The sequence below is a fragment of the Parus major genome, chromosome Z (assembly GCF_001522545.3).
Source record: "Parus major isolate Abel chromosome Z, Parus_major1.1, whole genome shotgun sequence".
NCBI lineage: Eukaryota > Metazoa > Chordata > Aves > Passeriformes > Paridae > Parus > Parus major.
The window spans coordinates 28,694,185-28,721,241 of NC_031799.1; the positions used below are offsets into that span (position 1 = coordinate 28,694,185).

General features: G+C 34.0%; 1 protein-coding gene across 47 annotated transcripts in view; it reads right to left on the reverse strand.

The window, feature by feature from the left end:
• PTPRD (protein tyrosine phosphatase receptor type D) overlaps nucleotides 1-27,057 on the reverse strand; it is a 1,166,996-nt gene that overhangs the window by 562,353 nt on the left and 577,586 nt on the right. For all 47 annotated transcript variants that reach the window (XM_033520262.1, XM_015652791.3, XM_033520279.1 and 44 more), the window contains exon 6: nucleotides 4,828-4,850. The gene's annotated coding sequence lies outside the window, so the exon portion shown is untranslated. The remainder of the gene's footprint in view (nucleotides 1-4,827; nucleotides 4,851-27,057) is intronic.

Genomic DNA, 27,057 nt, shown 5'->3' on the forward strand with positions numbered 1-27,057 from the left:
AAGGAAGGAAGGAAGGAAGGAAGGAAGGAAGGAAGGAAGGAAGGAAGGAAGGAAGGAAGGAAGGAAGGAAGGAAGGAAGGAAAGGTAACAGGTAATGTCTTTGAAGCCTATTGCACAAATGCAAAACTAGACATTGACAATTGTATTTACAATTATCATGGAAGAGAAACAAATATCTGAGAGACGGATGGGCAGCTTTCTCTTTCTGCTATTGTTCACGAAGTTGCTTGTAAGCAGGCTTATAAGAGAGGCATTGCAGAGACTTAAAAGCAGACAGGTATAAACAGTGAAATCAATGTCAATAAGCAAAGCCCAAAAGATACAATCCTTTTAGCCCAGACTGCTTCCTCTTTTGCCTCCATCATTGCAAGCAATGCAACATGTTGCTGAGCCATTTTGTTAATTCTTTGATATTTTTCCTCCTATTCAATTTATTCTTTGATAGCGGTTGGTATTAAAACTGATGTTTGCAAAACTGAGTGATTTGATTAATAGGTATTTTATACATCTGGTATTTCCTCATAAAAGACTGGTAAACTTATTTCAATTATCATACCACCAACAAGGTTGCAATCTGTTCACAATGGCTATTTACGAGTGGCTGCTTTGGGTAATGGCTGTTTTCTTAGCATGGGAAATGAAATATAATATTATTAAACAGAGATATGCAGAATGGTGTGTCAACTTATCCATCTTCCTGATGTTTATAGGCTTAATTTTTTGTAATGTTTATTTTATTTTATGGGACCAAACGTTAAAGTATCACTTATTTGAAAGCATCTAATTTCTTTTATTTTTGTTTTAATGTCCTTGAATATTAGCATCCACAAATTCATGTGCAATCAGTGCAGAAAACCTGTGGTAGGTACTCTATTAATCCTATTTAGAGAAACATGTTCTAATGAGAGAGATAATGAACCAAGGAGTTTAATTTTTTTATGTTTTACCCACAAGGCTAAGGTTCTCTTCCTTGGTGGTTTTGTTTTAATAAATCACCTGTAAAATGTCTTAAAATGATGCATGATAATCTCAAAATTGCTATGAAAATACAATGTGGATGAGAAAGCAGGAAGTGCAAATGTAAGACTGGATGGTGAAGAAACAGACACAAACATCACAAAGATTTTAAACATAACAATAATTAAAATTATGTCAGATTAATACCTCAGGTAGTGAAGGAAATCACTGTGGTATAAATACAGCTTCTTAGGAGTCATTAAAATAAAACTATTTATTTTTGAGCAGGGAAACAAAGTTTTAGATTTGCAAATCTACCCAACAAACAATAACTTCTTAGATTTCAGTAAATAATATTTGAAGTGCTAAATATATCAGAACACTTTCATAAACCACTTACGTGTCTAACTGAAACAGTATCTGTTTCAGATACTCAGATATTTAAGTCTATTACAGATTTTGAATTCCGATTAAAGTTTAATTTGGAGGAATAAGAGAGAAAAGCATATTTCTTCAAAATATAAATGGATAATGAGAACATAAATGCTTCTAAAATTTTAAAGAGCTTTAAAAAATAATGTCTTCAACGGATGATATTTCAGAATTTCAGCAGACAGAGAGACATAGAAAACAGAAATCACATAGGTTCTCCTGCCAAGTAAAAATTTCTTTCTGCCTGCCATTACAGACGTCACTGCTCCTAAGAAAATAATTTAGGAGGGAATGTCTCCTTTATCATCTTTCATCATACCCAGTTAACATAGACTGAAGGTTTTGGTGTCTGCCACCATGCAGTTTTGCCCTCTTTGCATGTAAACCTTGACTAGTAGTGATACTACCTTTGCTCTGCTGTCAGCTTTGACCTGCACTGTGAGGCTGCTACAGCTCCTTAGAGTAAATGTGGATGTATTCTGCAGCTGTTTAGATAATATCTCCTTCCCCCTCTCATAATTATTCTCAAAGTACTTGGCACTTGTAGTCTTCAGCTTCTCAGCCATGACTTAATACAGAACAATAGTTGGGCATTTTTCATAAGGAGCTATATTTCTGGTTACCTAAGGTTAAATAGTATGAGATAATCAGTTTCAAAAGCACTAACACCACTACCACTAAAGGCAGGCCACTCTACACGTCACTGAAGTTTTGCCTCTGAAAGCCTCTGAAAGCCTTTGTTTTATGAAGCCAGGCTGACTTCACTAACTAGCTTACTAGTTAACTAACTAAGCTGACTACTTTACCTGAGCTCCAAGAGCTTCAGTTACAAAGAACTACCTAAAATGCCTCTTGGCTTTTTGCATAAGGCTGAGTCCTTTTGATTGTGGTTTTTGATATGAAAATAATGAAGGCTTTGGTCTCTACTACATAGCCAAAGATGCTGGAAGGACAAATATGGGAAGTTAAAAGGACCATTTAAAAATAAGGAATGAATTGAATATATTAAATTTATTTGGTGAAACAATTTAATGAAGAAAATACTAATTAAATTATTAAAATCTAGATTGCAAGTAGTAATTAAAAAGGCTGTTGCTATGCAACCAAAAGGATTTTTGTGACAGAGTGCAGAAATATGTTTGTTAAGTATGCTGGTATTTCACTTTGACCTTTTTCAGTCACACACCTGCCCAAACTGTCTGTAAATGTATTTTTGAGAATGATAACATTAAAGATATCCACAGGATGAAGAAGCAGAAAGACTATTTGAATTAGTTAATGACTTTTATTATGGTTAAAAGGTTAAGGAATCTGTGAGATAAAAATAGATACATGTATATAATTATGTATAAAATTTGTATGCTTATATTTCATCATAACTAATGGATTAAGTCCTATCCCAAACACAGGTCCTGATCCTAAAGACATAAAAACATTAATTTTCATAATGTGTTGTGTGAGCTAAACCTGCCCTCTCCTGAAGGTTTTAAGTAACATTTAAATCTTTTATGTTAACAAAGGCCAACTTTTGCTGTTCCTGGAACAATCTGTGTGGTAGTTTCTGCTACAGTATCAATTGTTACATGTGAACGATTTCTGTTTCCATCATGAGATGCTGATGTATGGAAGAGAGAACACCAGCCTGTAGATGAAGAGCAACATACAAAAGATTATTTTTGAATGGATATGAGATCTTAAAGACATTTATTTGCCCTTTCCTTTCTTTTTCTGATGACTTTTAATTTCCAAACATTAATTTATTATTGTTTTATAGGTAGCTTCTCTTCAAACAACCACTCAGAAGAGGCCCAAGCCCCTTTTATGATGCTGGAGCAGAGGAACTATCAGATCTAAAGACAGAGTAGTAGTTGTACACAGTAGGGTGTAGAGATTCTTGAAAGGAACTCTGGAGCATTCACTTGTCATTTGTGCAGCAATGTGTAAGCTTTTATGTTTTGTGCACTGTTACCCTTCTGTGCAAGGAACCTAGGTGAGTATTTTAGTATTTAGTATTTTAGAGTATTCTCTAAAAAGATTCTGTAGGTTCTCTCTCTATAATAAATATATGTATGTGTGTATGTACATGTTATGTGTGTGTACAGTTAAATACTCAGCACCTAAGTGGATACAAAAAATGGTTTAGGTGATGGCCGCCATGCCAGAGGAAATTGTACTGGATGGTGTTTCTGGGATTATCTACCGAGTTTTCAAAAAATAAATAATGGTCATGTACAACTCTCCTTTATTAGGAAATAATAAAATATGCCTGCCTTGTATTCCAATAAAAAAAAACGAAACTGTAGGAGCTTGGTGTAGAAGATAGAAATAACAAAAAACCCACTCCCTCCACCCCCAAAACAAAAACAAACAAAAAACCCACCAAACAACCAAAGGAAAAAAATTCCTCAAAAAAAACCCCAACAAAAATATACATCTAGTAAAAAAATTAACAGAATAATGAAAAAAATAATCTTTTGTCCACAGAAATGTGAAATTATATCTTATTTAAGATATCATTGGCTAACTTCTGTCTAGTGTTTACATCTAAAATGAAGTTTTTATCAGTAGGCTTAAATCTATCCTAAACATTTTTCTTTTTACAGATGGTAATATAGATTGCATTTTTCCACAGAAATATTGACACGTCCTCAAGCTTCTCAAGTGAAAACCGCAAGCTTCTCAAGTGAAGTTTGATATTATGAATGTTCTTTTTCTTTTAATGAGCCATTGATAAAAAAGATTCAGTTTAGCCAAATAAAGAACAGTAAATTATTGCCAAAATACTGAAGTTAAAAATTTACTTCTGAGAGGATATATTAAAAAACTTTTATTTTTTCTCTTCAATTTCACTGAGCTTCTTGACACCTAAATATGTTAGTTAATGGGTGCTTCCAAGTCTGTGAGATATAATTACAAAGGAACATATTGATTTCTACATGTGTCCTCATAAACCCAGTTTTATCTTGAATCTATGTAAAAAAAGCAGGTTCAGAATGATCTTTAATCAGAAGCACCACCTTCCTTCTCTTTTTGTTTAAAGACAATTTTGAAGTTCCAGAAAGAGTGTGTTCCACTGCCCAGTGAAGTTATAACTCCTTAAAAACTCTGTTTCCTGGGGTCCAAGTAAAAGTCAAGTATGAATTACAGGAAAACTTCAGCATCACTGGACAGACAGGAGTTAGAATACAGCATTATACTTCAGAACTATTTATAAACACATGAAAAAAAAATAAATTTTAGATTAAAATCTTATCCAACACCAATCACAGGAAGAATTTCTTGTGGAAAAGAGATTTTTTTGCTGCTGTAAACCTTCTCTATAAGTTGCCATAGATAATAACTGCTAGACACAAATCACAAGAATAACATCATAAAGCTTTAATAGCCTTGGCTTTAGTAAATTAGTTAAATTACCCAGTAATAAAATGAGTTTCCTACCTCAACTTTGTGAATTCCAACTCCTGTTACAAAAGAGAGAAAGGAAAGGATTTTCAGAGAAAAGTACAGAAAGGAAGACATTTTATATTGTTTAGAATATATAATAGAAAACAAGTTCACAAGTTGGATTAGAAGAAAAATCATATGAAAAAAGAAAGTTCCCCTGTTGTAGTGAGAAAATATTTATTTCCTCCTATATGTAATCTCCAGCTGTAAGAAGATTTTGCATTTTATTAAAATATTTTTGATTACACTTCACTACATAAAGTGAGGTATTATCATGGGAAAGAATAACAGCTAGGAGAATCTGTGCTTCAATTTGCAGATAACAAAGAAATTTTAAAAATACATGAAATGGAAATTCAAAGATATTTTTAAAAATTGACCTGCCAGATATGTTAGCCCTGTTTTATAAGCAACTAAGAAATAAAACAAATGAAACTTTTTTTTTTTTAAGTCAATATATGTTTCTCTAAGTTTCTTTCACAGTCCTCTTATCAGTCATCCTCATTTCAGTTCTGACTTGTTAATGTGTCCTAGTGTTATTTTGCACTCTACTGTTGCTGTTGCAATGACTGTACATCATATGCTCTCCCAGCAGTGTCAGAAGTCTGAAAAATTAGGGACTAAATATCACAAGAGACATTTTAAAAATATTTTTTAATTATATATGCCAGAAATTAAATTTATCTACTACAAACCATAAACAATTACAAGACATTTCTGAAAGTATTTAAATTTGTTTAGCCATTATAAATTTCCTCAACTACATAGTATAAAAGCCACAATCTTGATTTTTTCCATCAAAAATTTATTCTCTTCCCTTCAGTTACTTCCTTGTAGGTGGAGTGAGAACAACTTGTAAGACATGGGCAAGTTCCACACAGAACCAAAGAAGAGTGTGGACAGAAGATTTACATTTTCCTCCTATTTTGATGGTCTCAGGTACTACCAATACCAATATCCATATAATATAACATATTTAACATTCTCTAATTTATTTTGTGCACCAAACTACATTCCTCTAGGAACTTGAGGAAGGATTTAAAATATAAATAAAAAGGAGTTGTCAAATAGATGGCTATAGCTGTTAGCAAATGACCAGGTAAAATCTCTATACAAGACAAAAAGAATCCAAGTCATATGGATTACAGGCTTTTGTGGGTTTTTTTTTTGATTTTATTTTAATTTTGTCATTAATATGACATTATACTTGGCAACTTTTCAAATCTATGTTTTGGAATGTAATCTGCAACAGATGATCATAATTTTAATTTATGTTAGACAGTGCCCTACAAAAACAGTCTTTATAAGGTTCAGACTCTCAGAAATCCATTTCATATTTATGTTTAAATAAAGCAGACAAATATCCTCTTCTTTCCTATTAACACCTCTGCAAGAGATAAAAAACCCCCAGTCTTCCTTTGTATCCTGTCACTTACTTAATATAGTTACAATATTGTCAGAAAAATTCTGAAAGCGTTAAGGAAAGGAGCAAGTTTGTGGAATTAGAATTTCATATTTTTGATGAACCTGAACTAATCTTGTAAACTCCTTAAAACTTAATCCTGCCAATTTTTTTCAAACTGTTGCTTAGACTAAATATCATGTTTCCCCTCTAATAGTAGATCTCTAGAGTATTTTGTGGGTTTTTTAATATTTTTATTAATTTGTTTTACTTTTCTAGAAACACGTCTCATAGTTTGAAAAAGATTTCCTAGGAAGCTAGGGTTCATGTTTGAATAGCAAGGCAAACGAGTGATATAAGATCCTGTAGAATTTACTCATTTTGGAATAAATTTCTCTGTGGTGTTTCTCCATTCCTGTTTAAAATTCTAATTACAGCCTTCATAGATTTTTTTTTATTTTCATGCCTGGTAAGATTTTTTTTTTTTTTTTTTTGTACTTTGGGCTTTAGGATGTGTCAGCTTATGGGCTTTATTTCATCTTTATCTGCATAGCCAGTGGGAGTCAGTATTGAAAATTAATTTGATTGAGCATAGCAGTTACATTGTGCAGAATATCATTCAGTGAAGAGACTAGACAATAATTTGACAGTTACAAATCATTTAGGAGAAATTATAATCGAGAAAGGAAAGAGATCAATTTGTTTGGTAGTATCAAGTGTCCTGAATGCACCAATCCCTTTGGAAAAGAATCTGAGGGTTCTAAAAACATTGCTGATAAGGAAGACAAAACCTAAAAGACTCCTAAACTGGAGTCAATACTCTACCTTCTGCTCTTCTGAGACCTCTGTCTTGGAGTGTCCAGGTTTGGGACCCCCAAGGTAAGAAAGATGTTGCCATGTTGGAACCAGTCCAGAGTCACCACTTTGATTTTAGGGGTTTGAGCAGCTCACCTGTGAAGACAGGCTGAGAGAGCTGGGGCTGTTCAGCATGGAGAGGACCTTATAGTGGCCTTTTAGTACCTACTGTGAACCTAAAGAGGGACTTTTCACAAGGGCATGCAGCGACAGGACAGGTGGGAATAGCCTTAAGATGAAGGAGAGTAGAAGATGTAGGGATGGTGAGGCACTGGAACAGATTGTCCCAGAGATGTGGACACCCCATCCCTAGAGGTGTTCAAGTCTAGGCTGTGTGGGCTTCTGGGTAAACTGTCTAGGGGAAGATGTCACTGCCCTGGGAAGAGAGGATGGAACAGGATGATCTTAGGGTCCCTTCCAACCCAGACCTTTTCATGATTATCTGATAATGAAGTTGTTGGTGAAAAGCTATTGTCAGTGACACTTAAGAGGAGTCATACTAGACACTATCAAGGCAGGATCATTATCTGTGTATCATTACACAGCAAGTATTACAGTGACTGAAATATCAAGTATAGAGTCAAGTGCCACATTTACAAGTTTCTCCTATTATGTAGAAATATCAAGCTTTCATGAGTAAAAGAATATCTTAACAAGTCATTGGGTTTCCTCCAACTTTTCTTTCCCTATTTGTGTTGACTTAGCTTAAAGCAGACCTGACCTTCTTCCTTTTACCTTTGCTTAGAGCTGTAGTTTGTGCTTATTCTGATCAGTCAGAAAACCAGAAACAGAAAACCTAGAAGTAAAATTTAATTTCAAGTGAATGCTTTTTTTCTTTGAATTTTTCCTACACATAGTGGCTATCTCTTCTCCAATGGTTTGCCATTCTAGCTATTCACAGAACTTTTGCTGTGGATCATTAAGTTAATGAAATAACTTCAAAAGAAAATGTACCTTTCCAAGCCTTTCCAGGCACAATTTTGATACTGCACTTGCTCTGTCATTGGAATATTGACTATCACAGCTTCACTGCCTATGAGATTGGATTAAGATTCTGGAAATAATTTTTTTTAAGGGTTGAAATTATATGGGGCTTTAAGTTTCTTAGATAATGAGGCCTTGGATGATCTCATCTTCCATGCTGCCTGCCTTCAGTTCAATACTTGGATCACAAAACTAGCAATCTGCCCTGGCTAATGGAGTTTGGAGTTATGAAACAATGTAAATGCTGTGATTAACTGAGGAGCTATAAAAACCTTTGGGCTACTTCTTCTGCACTATTATCTTGTACTCATATTTAAGTCTGTAGGGTCAGTTTGCTTTCTTGACTTCATAGTATATATGTTCTTGTGACCCTTAATTATAACAATTCCAGTGAAACTTCAAAAAGTGGATGTTTATAGCCACATCATTCTACAGAAGAATTAAACTCACTGGGGGAATTCCTTGATCATTAACTCTCTTCATGTAATGAGAATTCTGGTCTACAAGTAATTGCAGTTACATTTAGTTACAATTCCTTCTCAACTGATACCTTTTATTCCTAAGTATATTTTTTGAATTATTTTATTGCCTTTTTCACATTTATTCAGAAATAAAATTCAGTGAGTTTGCGATAGATTGGATTGCAGATTTTAAAATTTATGCCAATTTTTTTTGACAAATTCAACAATCAAGATATTTTTATATTTCTCACCATCTCAATCCATGAAGACAAGTCAACATGATAATTTAATGCCATGAGTGTAACTCAAGTTTTATATTGGTTTTTTTCCCAGATGGGAGTAATTTGAGGGGTAATCAAACACAAGACGTGGAATACACTTGAGAGATTTTAGAATATAGTGACTGAAAAATGTTACGTGTTGTATGTTATATGTTTTTAGTTGGTCTTTCTTCCAGTAGGCCCTTTCAAAATATAAAACACAGCAGATATTAAATTAATTTCAGCTTCATACTTCTGGTAGTGTGCCATCTTCACTGTTTTACTTCATTCAAGTGATGAATAACCACTCCTGATTTAGCCTATCATTTAAAAATCTAATATTCTCTACAGAAAACACTATTCTTGGTCACAATACCAGTTGTATTTCTAATCTTGATGACTTCATGGGAACAACATGAATGTTTTCTGAGTTTGGGAGGCTATCCATTGCATCAGTGTGCAATAATATTTCTTGTTATTAGGAATTCTGAAAAATGCTTGTTTAAAATAAAATAACTGTATTGTTTTTTGAAAGAGCTTCACCATGAAAAAAACAGAACCTGCTTTACATTCTCTATTTAATTTTTATATCCTGTTTACAAATGTGACTGGAATTACTATTAACATAGATAAGTAAGACTGAAAATGAGGCAACTGCTGACTATTTTAATATAAGGAACAAACAGTCACTGTATGATTAATTCATTTAAAATTAATCCTTGTGGATTCTGTTTGTTTGGTGGGTTGTTCTTTGCTTTTGTGTATGTATTCTGTTTTATATTGAACAGTAAGAAATACTGGAAAAGTTAAATCTGGATATCATTTGGCTAAAAAAAGGTTTCATGTGTGGTTGATGCCTTAAGTTTTAGCTTTCATATTTTTCAGATTCTGTACTGCTTTAATTTGTAACTCTGAACTACGTCTAAAGTGTTAGCAAGTTCTCTTCACAGCTTAGTTAGACAAAACAATCCTTTTCCAGCCGAAGAACCAAGGACACCAAAAAGGCCCGAAAAGCATAAACAGTAGCAAATTGAGGAGAGCAATATGAGAGGATTGCACTTCATCACCTGAAGCTGTAACTGGACAATTAACCCCAATATGTAAATGAACCAAAACATAAAAGTGTGAAGACTTGTTACTAGCTGTCCATCTTGTGTAGTCTTGGGTCCACCTTGAGCAGAGCCTCTGCCAGGCTCTTGTACTGCCCAAGGTAATGTCCTTGGAAGGCCTTTCAATACCTGCTTTATTCCTCTGACTCTGTCTAGTCTCTGTTCCAGGTCAGCCTCTCAAGGCATCACGGCCTGCACTCTTTAGGGTAATGAATACTATTGTAATTGGTGACTGAAAAAAATTAGGTAGGATCCCAGTGGTTTTGATAGTATCAGTCTGCTGGTTTAATATTTAAAATATCAGATATAAATAACTTCAACATTTGGAGAACTGCCAGAATGTGAATTATAATATCTAGGTCACTGCCTGTTTAAAAGACTATTATCTTCTAACTAGAGTAAAACCTTAAATGGACCTTTTAGCTACCAAAGAACTGTGCTGAGGCATTTTTGAAATACCATATGTATGTATAATTTGGCTGCAGAAAATCATATGAGAAAAAATAACAAAGAAATAATTTTGGTAAAAAAGTATAATTTTTTCATAAATTCATAAATCATTAAAACTTGACTTTTACCCCCAGATATTTGTATTCCTTTGCCAAATTTAGTATAACTATTAATTTTATATGCAGTTTAGCTAAACAGTTGCAGGGTTTTTTTGTGCTGGACATAGTGTGATAATTTAACAGGTTGTGTTTCTAAAAACAGCGTTTTACACATCCAGACAAACTTATAAGAGAGAAAATGTTTGGGAATAAAACTTCATTAAGTTCAGTTACTGAAAAGGAGCAAGTCAGGCACTGAAATGCCAGGGCTGAGAATGGAATCAGAAAGGTGCTCAGTTTTCTCACAAAACAAGCTCGTGTTGTAAGTGGACCTTAGACTATTTCCTAGAGTTTGTAGCAAAATTCACTGTTATAAGATTCTGAGACCTTCTACTTTGTTCATGCTATGGCAAAGTAGAAAAGGTTAGAAAAGGAAAAACCTTATGATAAATAATCATTCACCATGTTGTTTTAAAATTCACATCTCTACCTCTCTACAAAGTATAGCTGTGGAAAATAGCACAGCTCCAAGCAGATGCTTCAGAAGAGTAAACATGTGGGACACATAGATGAAGCATTTAATGTCATGGACTTTATATGAAAGCATGGATATAAACTAGTCATGAAGTTATGAAGTAATGAATATCTTCTGGCAACTGCAACTTGCTGAGAATGGAATACCTAGAACAGCCAGAACAGGTGTCTGGTATTAAGGTGGGACAAAACAATAAGTATAGGCTGTTTGAAAATTGTATTTTATCATGGAGTTAAACTGCTTATTTGTTTCCCAGTGCAAATATGCAAATAGCTAACTATGCACTGCATCGAAATGAAAGTTCATATCATTTAAGTGATTAAGTTAAAACAATCTTTAGAAGACTTTTACTGCTTATGCTCTTCACTGTTTTCAGCCACAAATGAACCCCTATTAAGGACAGTGAGATGATATATGAAGTTCTTTTTAGGAAACACAAATCTTTCCAAAGATTTGGAACATGTTTGCATCAAATCTTTGCAAAAAACTAGTAAAAACCCTTTCATTGTAAGAAATTTTTTTTTTGTTTTAATTAAAACCACTCCAGAGGCGTTTGAAATTTTATATATATATACATGCATATGCATATATATATATATATATATACACACACATGTATTTATATATATACACACACACACATATATATATTCACCTATATATGTACACACACATATATATACAAACACACATATATATACAGACATATATAGCACAGAATTATAATTGAGTTCTACCTACTGCTATAAAGAAAAAATGAGGTTGTCAGTTATAGTTATAATAATCGTTGATCCAAAATCAGGCCAACATTTGTGAAGAAGAGCCTTTAAAAACTTTAAAAGCTTGCAATGGGAAAATAGATGGGAGACATAGAAGAAAAAAAATTAGTTTGATAATATGTGATATGATTTAGGACTCTCTAGATTCTCTCTCTCAAAAAAACCCCCTACTTATTAGCTGAAGTTTGAATTCTAATGATTGGACTTCCTATTTTATATTCATTTTACATTTACCTAGAATTTGAATAAATAATAGCTGATGTTCAAGCTAGCCTGAACTGGTTGTTACTGCAATTTATTGTCCCTCTTATTAAAAACTTTCTCTGCTCGCTTCCTATGTTACTGCAATGCAATGTTTTATTATAATTTCAGAGTCTGGTTGCACAAGGCTTTGAAGTATTAAGCTGAACTTACCTTCCATGATGGTTTATTTCTCACAAAACAAGCATATAGTGCACATATGGCCAGGTACTGGACACAGCTGAAACAACAGCTGATGCACTGCAATATCTCAAAGACTGGGAAAGCGAAACATCAAAAAGTGAAAAATGGCCTTGCTGTCAGATTGTGACAGTAATTTGAAAACATGTTTGCACATCTGAAAAGACACCTGAAGTATGTATCATTGAGAAATAAAATATAGCTATTCCATCTTAATTTTCTTCACTTTTTAGAGTACAATATTATTGTTATCCCTTAATGTGAGTCATATGCCTCAGTATATTTAATAAATCTATAACTAAGAAAAATTTTCTATTACTTGTGAAAGTAATTGTCACCTATTTTGTGTTCATGATGGAGAGAAAAGGTTACTACAAAGATGTTGATGAATAAGTCATCTCTCTTAAAAGAGGGTGAAAATATAATTTAGAAAAATCAACATAGTCCAGTAAGACGGAAACCTAGTACCTAAATTTTTTTACATCTCCCTTATGCATTTTGTTAAGTTTTGAGACTAACATATATATTAACAAAAAACTAAAAAAAAGGATCAGATATTATTTTTTAGTTATATGGACTGTAAGACTGGCTCTTGCACAGGAAAGCGAAAAAAAAAAAGAGTGAATACTAAAGACAACTTGAAATATGTGTGCATCGTAATAAAACTAAAATAGATAAAATAAAAGCAGCATATTCTCTTTCACAAGTTCTTGTCAACATATGCTTTTGAATATGCTTGTTAGGCATGCATTCTGGATGAAATTATGGATGGATGCTGCTCACAACTCAAATTCTGATGGGAAATTTTGCTGAAAAATCTTTATTATTCCCCATCTTCCATGAGTGACTTAAGGGCAGTGTGTGAACAGATAATTTTGTACATATTATCTCTAAGGCATATCAAAAGGCTCACACAGAAAGTTCTTTGAGCTACTTTAGAATTAAGAAGCACAGGGTACTCAGATACGTGAATGACTGTATAGTAGATTAACAACTCAGAACTGCTTTCTTTGCTGGATGTGATATAAATTGTTGACTTCTTATGGCACAAGTCTCATAACAACAACAGGATTCCTATCGTCTGTCCAGAGGAATGGCAAAGCTGCTTTTATTGGAAAGAAAAGAACTTCTAAACTAACCAAGTTCCATTACCTTCATGAGCACAACCTGGTTCTTTAATGCTTGGTGAGAATACCTAGAAGTCTCATTGAAATATTAATTTTGATTCTAAACATTAAAGTAAATGGTTGATAATTTTAAAATAAGTAAAATAGTTGACCATACATGGACATGGGAGATCTCAATTAACCTTTAGAACAGCAGCCCAATTGCATTAACTTTCTAAGGCGAAATACTTAGAAGATGGTCTTTAGTTTGTTCATAGACAGAAAAACATCACTGTTGCTGCTATTATGCCTCTTTCCTTAAAAAAGTTAATTCTAATAGAGTCTGGGTAATATGACCTTCTGTTTACCTGAAAGTGAGGGAAATAATGATTTAATAAGACATAAAATTGTATATCTTATTAAGTAGAAGTAATTTTAGTTTAAATATAATATATGGTGTAAAATAAATTGAATTCATTATAGTTTAATTTTCTTGGACTCAAAAGTTATGTAGTTTATGAGTGTAGTAATTAGGGTTAACTAGGGAGCAAAAGAGTAATTTCACTCTATTTAATACAGTAACATAATATACTTTTAAAAAATGGTTTCTGTTAGAACTCATGCACAACCAGATTTTATGAACATTTAGTGCTTGCTTTGTTATATGCCCGTAGATTAAAAAGTAAAGTGAATGTAATGCTATTATTTAAGTAAATACATAATAAACAATGTGCATAAAATGTAAATCCAATTGCAAAGACACTACTTGATTTTAATTAGTAGATAAATAATATGCATGGTATGTCTAATCTCTATGTACAGCTTTCCTCCTTTTTTAGCCAGGCGTATTTTGAACATACACTTTATCATGAAGCATCTAAAATTTTGCCTCAAACCACAGGCCTACACATTTTATTTTCACAAAACATAATAAATATCCTGACTAAATTTTTCTAGGCCTTTTATATGAAAAGTAGAATATAAAACATACACGCAACATTTCACTAAATATTTGGAAAGTACATAGAAAGGAAGTTTTTTGACTCTCAAACTACTATTCAATTCCTAATTCTCTGATTTAAAAAGAGGACTATAATTTTATATGCATTTTCAGTGACACATAAATCTATCAAACTGAATGCTGATTCACTTAAATATCTCAGATGAAGAAGGACTATCTTCCAAACTTTAAAGTGTCATTTAAGAATGTCTACCAGTCCATATGCCCTAATCTTGTTTTGAAATGGGATTTATAATGCTTAGGCACATATTGATAATGCAGAAGTGGGTACATCAAAACAGTGTCAGAATTCAGCACTTAGTCAAAAACCATACAAGACATTTGGGCTCCTCTTATTCATCATTATGGTATATCTAATTTTTTCTGCAGGAATAATTGTGTGGCAGAGATGAAATTTCAGTAGGATTGTTGAATAATTACCCCTTTTTCTCCATTTTTTTTGGCTTTTTTTTTTACAGTTTCTGCCTGTCTTCAAATAAGGATAGTAAACAGATCTAAAGGTAAATCTACAGGAGATGCAGTGAATAAAATCAGTCTGAGAATCTGTAGCTAATGAAAGACTGTTCTAATTTCATTTTATTTTAGCCATTTTGCAATGACCTCATGCCAATGTGAAGAAAAGGCATTGTACTATACAAAGTGTGAAATGATGATTGTCTCCATTATATGTATGCATAATGAATTTTCCAGCTCCTCAACTAATACACTCAAGATGTATGTGTGGGAAAGCAGTAGGGAGAGACATTATGGTTTGGTTTTAGTTGTTTTGTTCCCTCACTTGGAGATCAGATCTATGGATTTTCTTTATTCCATGCTAATTAATGTCAGATATTAAAAAAAAAAAAAAGTTATGTTTGCAATTATGTTTTTTCCAAAAAAAAAAATAAAATTCCAGCTGCCAAAGCATGTAGTGTCACGCATTTGACAAAATAATGTGTAGAAATCTCAGCAAAAAAAAAAAAATCAAGAAATCAATTGGATACAAAAACTGTTACCAAGCTTCTTAAAAGGGCAAAAAAAAAATCAGGTACCAAGCTTCCATTTAACAAACAGGAAAAAAATAAAAGGTAACTGAAAACTCTCATAATCTACCTGGAATAAGATAATTCTGAATACTACTGAATGTTATCTTAGAGGTTAAGTAGGCTGCAGCACCACAGCAGCCCATGATTGCAGTGCTCAGAACAATGACTAAAGAACAGAGGTACTGAATGTTTTAATGTATATTAAATGCCATAGATGAATGGATTGCATTTTTTTATTACTAAATTAATAAAACAAAAAAACCCAAATATTTAATTCCTACTTAGAAAGTGCTCTTCTGTTTGGGGAGAAACATCTAATCCAAAGGAAATAAAATTATATTATTGCTTTTCTGCAGTTTCTTAATCATTAGGTTCATTATGGAACTAGATTATGTGGCATAAAAAGAGTAAGAGGACTGAATTGCCTTATGCCAGGGGGAACTTCATTTCCTCTAGTGAATGTTCATTTGACAGCACTATTGTGACAGCATTTCCTCTGGACTGCCTTTGTAACAGTCCATCATGAGCAGATGATGGAGTTCACTTTCTTGGTGTATGAGACAGGAAAGAGATTGCTGTTCATTTCAGGAGTTGTTTTCAAAAAAGAAACTGCCTGTGCTTTCTTCACTCCTTCATGTATTTTTACAGCAAGGTCTAATGCAGGATTCAGTGAGTGAGAGCCCTGTATGATTTAATAGAGTCCCAAATCTTATATTGCTTCTAGAGAAGTCTGTTATTATCCCAAGACATGAAAAGACTTTCCTTAAGGGGTAGTCTCAAATGGCTAGGGAAGTTTTGGAATGTGAGAATGAGACATGCAACAGAGATCAAAATATTTATTTCCACTGAATTTTCTAGAAGAAATGACCACAATATAGATATATATTATAGATATAGGTAACTCTGGTATAGATAGGTAACTCTGAAAACATAAAGGAAGAAAACTAAGCAAGGACTTTTTCTTTACTAAATAGACCGATAATCTTATGAGGATGCTTCCTCTCCTCTGCAATAATTATGCTGACATCCCCAAGCACACTCCCGCCTTGCAAGATTATTTTAATTTTGCTTTTATTAGAGAAATACAAACAAGCTGGCAAAACCTGCCAATTCAGACAAGTACTATCTCTCAAAGAAAATGTAAAGAAAATAATTACAGAGAATTATTGCAATAGAAAGGTTGTGGGATACTGTTAATAACTGTTTATGTAAACTAAACATAAAAACATTGTTGCACTTCAGTGTATAAATTACAGTCAGTACACATAGCTCTTATGTGCTGTACAGAAGAAAGCAATAAAGATAAAGGAAAAGAGAAGCACACATAATTTTGAATTTTCCAACTGAGGAACTCATGTCTTTGACTTTCAAATGTGATGAGCTTTGATAGGCTCTGTGCACTTCATCCCACCTGCAGTTTCTTGGATTCACGCCTTGATTTGTGTCAACTGATTCACTGACTTTTTATGAAGGTGTTCAAATATACAGTGCCTTAATTAACTACCCAAGATTTCTGTCTCATTATGTGAGACAGAAAAGCCCACTAAGCTGTCATTGAGCAGCAGTCATTACTTCAGAGCTCCTGTACTTCTGCACATGAGGGCGAGGATGGTGATTGATTTATCACTATTTTAATAGATACTTGACCTGTGAGTCAATACAAATGTTTCACTCAGTCGTGGCAGAGGGCAAGTGATCCAATTATGTGAACACAGTGGACTAATAAAGGAGCTCTGTTTTTTCCCTGGTTTCCTGAGAGAGTTGTTAAAATCTTCGGTTGTTTGATATTTAGTAAAATTACTAGTTAAGAAAACTTAAACTTGAAATACGAGGGATAATATTAAAGAAAAAATAGTCTGAAGAACAACTAATAGCTTAATGTCATTCTGCCATTTATTAAGTGCTATCAAGATGAAGTTTTTTTAATTTTTTGCAAGACATTAAACTCATTCAAGAGAATTTTTAATTTTTCATTGCTGTTCAAATCACTAAGCATGGTTATAGGTTGTATAGGTTATATGGTTATAAAGATGTTATAGGTTAAACCATGAAGATTAAATAAGAATTTTGTCTTTTTACAAAACAGAACCAAAACCAAATTAAACTTAGAAGTAAGCAACTGTCTGTGTGAACAAGATGAACTTTCATGGACCAAGGTGAGGTTGACTGGCCTGTAGTTTCCTGAATATTTTTGATTGCTGTCTTGGAGACAGGAAGAATTTGCTATCTTCCAGTTCTGTTCTAGGTCCAGTAGTTCATCTCCTGCTCCTGGTTCCTTAATTGCCTGTGTCAAGAAGATGTTGGCAGTGCACTTCAGAAAGCTCCTGTGCTTTCCTTGTGCTGTGTTGTCCTTCCCTCATACATTGGGCTGAGTCAATTCTCCCAGGAAGACAAGGGCCTATGAATGTGAAGTTGTCAGAAGAAGGCATACTTTGTTTTTTCTTCATTAATATAGCATATAGCAGGAACCTATTACAATATTTCCCACATTTGGTCTGCACACTAATTTTGTTGGGTCTTCATCCAAACAAAAAATGGAATAAATCCTGCTCTCTTACATGAAAGGCAATCCTCCCTTTTTACTTTCCCAATCTTTCCTTCACAAAGAGTCTGCCTTTGCCCATGGCAGTAGTCCAGCTGTTGAAGTCCTTAGTGTTTACATCATCCCTCTTACTCTGTTTGACAACTTGGTTCATTGATTCTTCGTTTGATTGTTGTCCACTCTTTCCTTTCCTTCTTGCTAATAGATTACTACTCTATAGGTTTCCCAGCTTGCTAACAAATACACCTCTCCCTATTTGGTCAGATGGATCCCTTCTCTTCCAAGCAGTCCTCACAAAGGTCACATGGTTATGAAAATAAAAACTCTATTGCCAACACCAAATGTGCAACCAGGTTTTGACTTCCAAAATTCAATAATTTTTCTCCAAGCCTTTCCCATTCACCAGCAAGACCAGGCAGAAGTCACCATGCACCGAGCCCTTCTCCTCATTCCCGGAACATGTACGGTCACTAGTTATGAAGTCCTAAATCTCCCAGACATATTGCTAGTGCCCTTGTGGAGAAGAAGTGTGAAATAATAGTCTGACCAACTGTCAAGCTGAACAAACTTTGTCAGGCTATCCATGATATTCTGGGCCAAACCCTTCAGCAAATGTCCCCTTCTAACATGCACAGCCAGCTTAGCAGCCCACATCCCTGAAGCAGCGAGTCTCCCACCACCATTCTTTGCCTCATCCTGCCAGTGCTGCCACAGGTCTCAGACACAGGCAGATCAAAGTCTTTGTTGGGAAGAAGTCATTCTTTTGCCTGTGCTGGGTCCCAAATTTTTTCTGCAGGTCACAGAAGCATGTGGAGACGGAACAATCATTCTGGTACCAGAGTTCACAAGATCACAGCCTTTACAAACCTTTTGTCTCCATTTCCCTGTCTAAAAAGCAAAGGTGATGTCTCTGCTTCCTCAGTGCAACTTGGAAGAGCAGTGCCAGCTCTTGCAGTGAAGTGCCTGGAAAGACATGTGGTTTGCTGACCTCCCACAGCTTCATTACCGCTGTTGCAAACCCTTTACCAGTGTGTGCTTCCTGCAAGTGCCAACTGTTGCTTGTGACCCCAGAGAGAGGCCCCAGAGGCCACTGCAGCCCCTGATCCGCAGAACTCCATCCTCCCATGGCAGCTCATGCTGCATAGAGACTCTCAGCTGCCTGTGAACTGTGCTGGAGACCCCACAGTGCGCCCACCATTACTGAAACAATCTCTCAGTAGACTATCTGCCTCCACTTCTGCACAAAATGCTGCCTTTGAGGACTGTTAACTGAAGCATTAAGCAGTGTAAGTTACAGTAAAATTCACTTTTATGAGGCTCTAAGATGCTGGCTATTCAAAGCTTTCAAAACCAAATTTTACAAAATTCTGATGTGATTAGGAAGATACTTGGTTTCAGGGACAAATCATTGGTTCTAGAAATCATGTCTTTATTTGTTCCTTGATTCATGGAACTATACTCTTACATAGTATTATATTAATCTCTGCGTTCCAGTGCTGTATTAGAAAATGCACTTTATTTGGCCTTCTGCAACTTTGAAAATATAGATGATAATAAATAAACAGAAAACAGAAAACTAAATTTTTGAAAAATTAATATAATTGAATATATTTCAATTATAGAACAACATGGGTATCAAAGGTATTAATAAAGTTTCCTTAAATCTTTCAGATGTGTAATAAAAGAAGACAGAAGAAAAGACTACCTAGAAAATGTGGTTTGAGGAAAGTCAGAAGACAGAAATGAACTCTTAGTTCATTTCTGTGCAATGATTCATGTAGTCAGGATAACAAAAATCTTACAAGGAATACAGTCAGTTCCTTTCCACAGGGATCTGTTGCTGTAATGAAATTTTAGCCAATCAACAGAACCATAAGATTCACAGAAGGTAACTGTACAAAATTAGGAGTTTAATTAAATGATGAAGAAGCTATGTCATTGTAAAGGGGAAAACATTCAAAAGGTAAATTACTTTTGAATAACGAAGTTTAAATATTCATTATGTATTTATATAAATGCATGTGTAACTAAAACAGATTTCCAGATATTTATGTATATACTCTCAGGGACATTCATCAACAGTTGCTCTGTGATCCCTTGTGCCTTATAGTAAGTAGCTATCATCAACACATCCTTGCTGTTGTCTGAAAATTCTGTTTTTCTATAAAAGAGAATTTTTTTTATCTATGTTATATACCTTTGACACTATTATCATCATGCGGAAGAAATTCAATCCCATAAAAAAACAGCAAATTTACATGAATTCAGAGTGAGTCAAGAAATTTTCACTATTTAGCTGGCAACATTTTGCCTGTACAGTTTCAGAAGAGGAAACATGTTTTGTCGAATATTTGGGATATTACTCAGACTTTAAGAAATACTTGCAGTGAAGAAACATTGATGCAAATGACTCAACAGGCAAATATTAAGAATGCATATTAAATCTTCCTATAGCAGCCTTACTTTAGGCTGATATTTTTTTGGAATATATTGCATGTTTTTTCAAAACCCAGAAACATAGAAGCTTGCAGAGACATAGCCATGTTTATCAGAAGCAATTTGACTCTTCCTTTTCTGAAATTATATTTTAAAAAACAGAATCAAACTTGCACTCTATGTAGAACAGAGTATATTGAAGGGTAAAAAAGATAGTTCTTCCAGGGTTTTTTTTATGAAAAGTGCTGTGAAAAAACCCCCACAACTGTGTGGAACAATTAGCTGTAAATCAAAAATGTGACCAGATTGTGTTAGAAGAACAGAACAGATGATGTAACTGGCTTTTAATTTCTGGGCTCTTAGATTTAGTATCCTAAGTCATGAGTATAGATGAGTTATTTAGTCAGATTCAAGCATTCATCTGTTTTGCCCAAAGTTCATCTGGAGCTATTTAAACCTAAGCATTGAGATGAGGTAAGGGAGTCTGACGTTAATAATGCCATGCAATTATTTATGTGTCACAAGATAACCCTTATATCCTCGTCTGATCTGAAAATTAGTCAGAGTTCCAATTGTTTTAAAACTTCAGTCATGGCAATGTAACTTGTATGTTTTGAGCACTGTGATATTGCCAGTTCGAAGATAATCCTCCAGCCTACAAAGCCTTAAATCTTAGAGAAACGTGTAAAGGTTAAATGTAATACATTTGATACCAATACACCGAATTTTGTTTAAATCCTAAAATATTACCAAAATAGAGCCATTCTGAAGGTTTTTTTATGTATTGCTTACCTAAATTTATATTAGGTTTTCTCCATATTAAGTAGGAACAGACAAAGTTTTTGGAAAGACTGCTACTAGAATTGTATTATTATGGCCAAATAACACTATTTAAGCCAGCATTTACTGAGTTCTGTGTGATACTGAATGCTTATACTTATTTTCACTAAAGCTTTATTGACATGTTTATTACTTAGGATATCTGGGACTTGTTTTTTCTGATCTCAACATTAAAAATGCCTGTTAAAGCCTCCCTATTGAGAAATGGTTGCAGCAACTGAGATAAAATGTGTGAAGACACTATCTTGGAAATATTCCATTGCATTTGCAGATTCTGCATTTTGGGTTTTTTTGTTGAGATTTGCAACTGAAAACAGAGTTTATAGTCTAGCCCAGAGCCTGTAAACCACATTAACATTCAGGGAAAATATCTTCTTTTTCAAATCTAGAAAACAGCACTTTTGAACTGATTACTTAATTACTTCATCCACCCCCAAATGAAGATATTACTCTTCAGTACAGTTGGTCAGAAAATGCAATGTAACCAGCTCTTCCTATGGAACTCAAAGATAAGAGCTGTGTTTTCACTGAATGTGTCCCTAGCATATCAATGAAGTAAAATTTTGTGCTGTGTGTACAATAAACGTACTACAAGAAATAACACATTTATATGCATGTCATTTTCTGTGAATATTTTTTTAAATTCAGTGGGAAAATCTGATCACAAACTGCATTATTAGAAATATTTGCCTTTATAATATTTAAACTTTTATTCTATGAGAAATAAACTTTAAAAAATAAATCCCATCTGCAGCAAAGTACCACTGTTTAAATTAAAGATTGGAGTCAAAGGGATTGAAGTTTATAAAGAGGAAAGACATGGCTGAACAAATGGACTGGTGAGGGGCTGGGAACACAAACCCTGTGAGGAATGGCTGAGGGAGCTGGGGTTGTTTAACCTGGAGAAAAGGAGACTCAGAGGAGACCTGAGCACTCTCTACAGCTCCCTGAAAGGTGTTTGTAGGCAGGTGGGGTTGGTTTCTTTCACCAGGCAGCAACTGACAGAATGGGAGGACACAGTCTCAAGCTGCACCAAGGGAAATATAGGTTGGATGTTAAGAAAAAGTTTTTTACAGAAAGAGTGATAAAATACTAAAATTATCTGCCCAGGGAGGTGGTGGAGTCACCATCACTGGATGTGTATAAAAAAAGACTGGATGTGATCCTCAGTGCCATGGTTTAGTTGAGGTGTTAGGGCATGGGTTGGAGTTGATGATCTTGAAGGTCTCTTCCACCCTTGTGATTCTGTGATTCTGTGAAACTGATTCAATGAAGGAAAACACTCCCATTTTGCAAAGAAAAAAAATCTTTTCTTGGCTCCTCCTGAGCCCCTTCTGAGAAAACAAAGTTCTTTACTCTGATCTGGCAAAGCAAAACACTAGGTATCATGTTCCCTTTGAGAAGTTGTTGATCTCTGTGTAGGCCACCTGGCATTAATAATGGTGTAAATATATCAAGGTTAAGCGCCTCTGAAATGCAAAATCCCTTCTCACCCTCTGAAGACTCTGAGTAAACACCAAAGCAAGAAATGCAGGCAAAGTTCTGCATCAAACAGACAAACAAATACCAGCTCAAAACTAAGGTTAATGCAGTAGCCTAACAGGAAACAAATACGTGAAAGCTTGGTTAAAGATTTGTTTTTATCCATCAGAGCAGACTGTTCCCAATTATATACACTTCAGTAAAGTAGCTGTTATTCCTTCCACAGCATCTTCCTGCATATTAAATATAGAAAGCATATGTAAAAATAAAGATGTAATAATAAGCAAACAATAATTTAAAGAAAGTTTTCCACAGAGTAGCATTGCTTACATGATTTATCACAATTCACTGACTGCAAAGGGAGGAGCTATGATAGCAAGTACCATACTTTCTTAGACTGCTTAGCATCCTTTTTTAACACAATCTTCAGGCTTGTTATCTTAGTAGTGCTTTGAAGAAACATCATGCAGGCAGCAAATTCTGGAAAATGGAACAATGTTGGATATATTTTTCTTATTTTTGTATAAAAAAAATTAAAAACCCAAATAATTGGAATCAAACTAACAGGTAAGTAGAAAAAGAATTAATTAGTTCCTACACCAACACAGATAAGATCTGAGACAACATCTAATTTTTAAGAGAACAAAAGACAGATACTTCTGAGAAGAATGAAACTTTCTTCAAACCAATTTTTTAAAAAATATGTTGGAGTAAATAAAACAAAGGGGTTTACTTTTAGCTGTTAACCTCAGTGGTCCTCAAACATTTTGAACATAAAATTATTACTATAGATAATGCCATTGGGCCAGTTTTAATATCTATTTTTTAAAAAAAAATCCCTTGAATTATGTAATTGTAATAATCTTTGCTTTGGATCCAGTGCTTCATTCTGTATATTTAGAGTCTTCACTACGTTTACAAAAAATCCAAACTAAACCAAAGCATAAGACCCAACATTATTTCAGTCATCTCTGTTAAGCCTGAAGAGTTATATTTCAGATAGGAAATTCATATATATTTGTCAAATGATCACTGTTTCTTAGGGTTTTTCTTTCAACTGAATGACTATGATAACTATGCAGCTAGCTGTGAGTCAGTTTTCACAAATTAGAAATTAAACCTCAGCATTTTTTTCTCATTGAAAAGCCAAGACTAAAGATGATCCAGGATTACTGTTCAAAGGCAATTGCTAATATTGCAATCCAGTCTTTATTCAGGTCTAGATGCATGAAAAGATTAATGAAAGCCCTAGAAAGCAGAATGCCTGTTTCTGTTGCACTGAAAATGGGAATTCTCAGCCAACCAAATGATTTGCGGGTCCTTAAGTATTTAACCATTAATAGATTAGTCTTGTAAAGAATTAAAGATTAGGACTTCAATTTAGTTTGAAAGTAAAAAAAGACCATGTAAAACTAGAAATGCCTGTGGAAATTTTGATACAAGTATCAGACTGCTGCTTTATTACTGCAATATTGCTACTTCTTTTTACAGATGTGGGGGTTGTTTTGAACACCAAAAAGCAGCAGGTAATGGAATACCAGAAATCTGATAAAGTCAATTATTGGCAGAATAGAAAATGCTACATTGAAGAATAGCAAATGCTACACCTGCAGCTTTTGGGAAAAGACTGCCTGGCCCTCTGAAGTATGCCTTTGGGACAATAGAGAACCTTTCTCTGACACCTGCTAATTATAGAAAATATCTCTTATCAACAAAAAAATCAAGGGAAATTTTTGTACGTATTGGACATGAGTGTCTCCATGTAGCAGATTTACAAATGTATCTAATCACAATGCTGTATTGTTTTGTACAATAATGTACCTTGATTTTAGAGATCAGTGATTGAAAAATACATTTCCCTTTGCAAGAAAACTAAAGCTTTAGGAAAAACTGTGTGGCAATGGCTGACCAACTCATGTGAGCTACTAGAAATGGTAGAAATTTACACAAAAAATAAATCTCAGCCCTGTGCCATTTTATGTTGCAGAAGTGCAGGACCTATTTGATCACATTCTGGAAAGAAGAGGAAAGAGAAGAAGAAGAAGAAGAAGAAGAAACGAAGGGAGGTTCAGGGAGTCAGGAAGTAAGTGATAAAAGGAAGGAAGGAAGAAAGATTATTGATCAGAAAATATTATAATGCATGTACATAAAGGCAATTAATTAAAGTGAGAAAGATTTGAGTTGTATTTTCAATAACAATGAGTACAATAGAAAAATATGTATTTTTAACTGAAAAATTGAAAATATATATGTATCATTTAGAATATTAAATTTTCAATCTGACCAGGCATCTCTTTTTTTTCTTGTCTTGATTTTATCTACTTCTTGTGCTCCTCTGCCCTTTTTTTTTAAACAAAAAAACCACATATTCTCAGTTTTCAGCTTCTTTTCATAATACCACTTCCACTCTTACCCAGGCTGTTATTCTCTTCCTGTTTTCTACCTGAATAAAGCTCCTATTTTCCTATTCCATACATGTACTCTACATCATTGAAAGGAACATCTCAGGTCACTGAATAAGAGGTTCCTGCTATTACAGTCAGCTGGGTTATATAAAACCTCTCATAAAAAAATCACACTGTTTTACAATCCATTAGATTATTTTTTTCTAGAGAATGCTATTCTTAAACCATTGATTATAAGAAATGATCGCATTTTCCAGCTTATACATTCTCTGTGGAAGACTCATTCTATATATTTGTACACTAGCAGCTTTTAAATTTCCACTCAACATGTCTGTAGAATCCCTCAAAGCTAATAGTTACATTTTTTGAGTCTTTGTCCATTACTAACCAGTTTTCTTGCATCTTTTAAATGAACCTCTCAACAGCTCTTTCTCCAAGACTCTCCAAGCTCTGTCCAGAGTTCTAGCTGAATTTCCTATCAGTACAAACATAATTGTTCCCCTAATCCTTCCAGTCAAATTTCTAGTTATGTGTCCTTTAGCTGCAACAATCATGTTGTGATATTTATCTAATAAGATAAAGATGTGTCATGGTAATAATATTAAGACTTACTACAAATGTTACTTGTATTTGTATGTAGGGAAAAGTGGGTCTTCAAAATTGATCTTGTAAAATATTACCTGGATTTTTCTTTTCTAACTTTCTAACTGTGAATTAATTTCCAGATGGGTTTTCTTGGCCTAAGAGTTGCAATCCTGAGTGGCTAACATTGGGGATGTACATTGCCCCATTATCAAGATTCAAGATGTCAATATTCATATATTTTTAATAGAAAACACATGTCTAATCTCTTTGTGTTGTAGTAAGTGTAATTCTATTTAGGCAGACAACTAAATATATATCTTATAGCAAGATTATGGTATATGAATTATGTATTTTTCAGCCTGGGATCTTGCAGTTTTCAGCACAGTTTCCCAGCTTCAGAGTTAATGGAATTTATTTGCCTTTTATGTACAAAACAAATAAGAAGAAATGTTATGTAATGAGATAGTTTTGATAGGACACACATTTAGCCTCTTTTGGCAAAGAGTGTAAAATAACTTTCTGGGCAATGGAGGATGTTTGATAACTTAAATACTTAAACAATATAAACACACATCTAATTTAAACCAAATGAAATTTCTTTCTAAATCTAATTGACAAATATAAACCAAAAGTGCTTTCATTTAAAGTGAAAAATTGCAAGTACAAAGATTCAAGGAAAATTCCATATAATTTAGCCTAAGACATGGAGATTGACGTGCATTAAGTGAGATTTATATAGACTTGCAACTTGTTGTTTGGGATTTTCACAAACTGATGTTTTTAGATATTCAACTAATTAAACCAAATTAAATATAAACACAGTATATCGTGAACAGGATAATTGTTCACATTCCTCAGTTTGGGAATATCAGAAACATTTGAGAGTTTAGTTGATCTTCCCTTATGAGAAACAAAGTTCTTGTTCACCCTAAAAACTACAAAATCTAACCTGCTTCCCAGTTTAAATTGCAATATGAGCCACTTGAAGAACCATAGCTTTAAAGGTTCAGGCATATGTAAAGACCTTTTATCTCACAAGAATGACCACTGCCTACCTCTCAGACAGAGGTTGTTTCTTAAGTACAAGCAAGTTGTGAAAATTTGTGTTTTCAGTTCCTCAATAAGGATCTTGTTCTGCTGGTGCTAAGAAGATGCTTACCTATAAGGGACTCTGTTTTTCCTGAGAAAGATTTTTTGTTACCAAAAAGATATCTTTAAATTATACTGTTGGACCTACAATAATGTATTCTATGGCATCACTTTAAAATCAGATTTTTGTTCATCTTATTAAGGAGAACACTGTTTGATGAACCTCTGAAGTGTCTGAGTTCAAAAGAAATACAGATATACAAACTGTACTAGCTCCCAGGCTGAGATTCCTTCTTTGGTGGCTTATCTGCAGGCTGTC